The sequence below is a fragment of the Palaemon carinicauda genome, chromosome 14 (genome assembly GCF_036898095.1).
Source record: "Palaemon carinicauda isolate YSFRI2023 chromosome 14, ASM3689809v2, whole genome shotgun sequence".
Taxonomy (NCBI): Eukaryota; Metazoa; Arthropoda; class Malacostraca; order Decapoda; family Palaemonidae; genus Palaemon; species Palaemon carinicauda.
Window position 1 is genome coordinate 84,784,972 of NC_090738.1, and position 2,500 is coordinate 84,787,471.

The window sequence follows — 2,500 nt, forward strand, 5'->3', positions numbered from 1 at the left end:
GAGAAAAAAGAGAACGAGATGTGAATTCTCCTAATGAGCCCTCAGAAGACGGAGAGAGAGAGAGAGAGAGAGAGAGAGAGAGAGAGAGAGAGAGAGAGAGAGAGAGAGAGAGAGAGAGAGAGAGAGAGACAGACAGACAGACAGACAGACAGAAAGTGAGAGATATGAGCGGCGAAGGTCAATATATGGGGGTGACCGAGGATATGACCGAGAGAGACAGAAAAAAGAGGGATGAAGGAAAGAGTGCCAGCGGTGATTAAAGGGGAATCGGAGAGTTATCCGTCATTTCTGAATGTGCCTCGTAAGAATTTTTTTTTTTTTTTATAAAAAATCATATTCTATATTGTGCTTACGAGAAGGGGGGAGGCGAATTTTGTGCACGGGTAGTTCTTCCTCCCTCTTTAATTAATCTAGCTACCCACATTGTACATGCAAGTCCGTATGGGGGGCATTTAGGGATTGATAAAACATTGAGAAGAGCACGTGAAGCCGTCTTTTGGTTAGGAATGAAAAAAACCTATAGAATTACATAAAAGGTTGCCATGCTTGAAACTGTTTCAAAGAACATAAAAACACTGTACCGGAACCCAGAAAGTGGCCTGTGATTCCTATTCAATTTTATAGAGTGCATATGGATTTAGTAGCACCATTTCCTACTGGGTTAACACAACTTGAGTATATATGTGTATTTGTGGATGCATTTACTCGGTACAGTCATTACTAGGTTTGGTGACCCAAATTTTTTGACGAGTGATAATGGTCTTGATTTTATAAACATGGTGGTGAAATCAGTCACGGACTTGATAAAAATTGAATACTTTTCAGTGAAAGCATATTAGCCTTCAGCAAATAGCTTATTGGAATCGCGTAATACGGAAGTAGTGCGAATTTTATGTTACTTAGTGGCTGATGACCCCCTTTATTGGCACGCCATGCTTCCTACAGCTGAGCTGGCTTTGAACATAGCATATAATGCTTCGCTCACGGACACGCCTTTCTTTTTAGTGTATGGACAGGATCCTGTGTTACCATAAACGGTACTCATTAATTCGCAACCATTGCCAAATTATTCAACTGAGCAATACCGTGTATATCTATTAAATCTATTGAGGAGAGTAATGAACACCACTGAAAGGTTTTTGAAAAGAGCTAATGACAAATACAGCTCAAAGTATGATGGTCGCTTCAAAACCGCACCGGTAAAAGTATTTGCGGGAGATCATGTGTACTTGAAACCATTACATCCTAGGAAACACAAACTAGAGGCAGCGTATTTGGGTCCATACCGAGTAAAGATGGTTAAATCTATCACAGTTGTGATTCAAAGCTTCATTAATACCGCAGTGTCTGAATATAAGAAGGCACACATACATGTGGTGCCTGAAGAGGTAGTTTTCAAAAGTGTTCCTCCTTACCCCTGCATACCTGACATCCCTCGAGTTGAGGAGTAGAATTTTTTTTTCCTTTGCTGTTGTCGTTGTTTGAACAGACCTCATTTCTTCTTTTGACGTGTTTTGATTAAACTTGATGATAACAATGTTCTTATGTTGATGCTTATTGTATACGTAAAATGTTGTGGTAATTTTGCTGAGTGTGGAAATACGTATAACATTGCTGAGTGAACCTAAAAACATTCAGAGGTGAGATTCGTCAGGCGGATGCTGTATTATTCATGTATTTATATGATTCCTGGTTGCTGGGGCCGGGGCAGTTCCCGAATGGCAAGTGGCTGCGGGATTAAAGTTCAGCCTTGAGGATACGCAGTGTTAGAGAATGTGTAGATGTGAATACCTTATACTTAATGTTATAAGAGAGGGGCGGGAAGATGAATGATTTTCTCGGGAAAACGGCTAGTGGCTACCGGTTGATAGCCTAGTTGCAAGTCTTAGTGTAGTACTGATTTAAATAATGGCAAAACGGTGGTGAGGAGTTTTGTTGCGAAATTGTGCCCTAAACCCGGAGAAGTAAAATCGAGGGATGAAGGATTTTCTATTCCTACGAGGTCCCGCCCAAAAAGCCCGTATTGCCAGCAAACAGAGGGAGGTTATTGATGAGGTTGTGTAAAACTGATGTAATTTATGATTTTTTTTTCACTTTGGGTATTCTGTATTCTAGTTGCAGAGGTCTTAAAAAGAAATCAGTGGAATTATTCATATTGTTTTTTGTACAATTTTTCATGCAATATTTCATTTTTAATTTTCGTGTGGAAGATGTGTTATTTTTTTTTTTTTGGGGGGGGGGGGTGATTGCTATATATATATTTTTTTGTTGCATTTCTGTTTAGTACATACCATGCCTATTCCGGGTCGGAGTGTCCTCCATATATCATAGACTAGTGGGGGAGAGTGCGCACCTCTTCCTGGAGTGAGGAGCTTTGTGTGTGTGGGGGGAGGGGAGGGGGGGGCAGTAATGTCCTAATTCATGTATGTAGATGCGTGTTCTACACCAAGGTAAATGAACTCCTTAATCATGAGAATTCCACAAAAACCTATAACTCAGA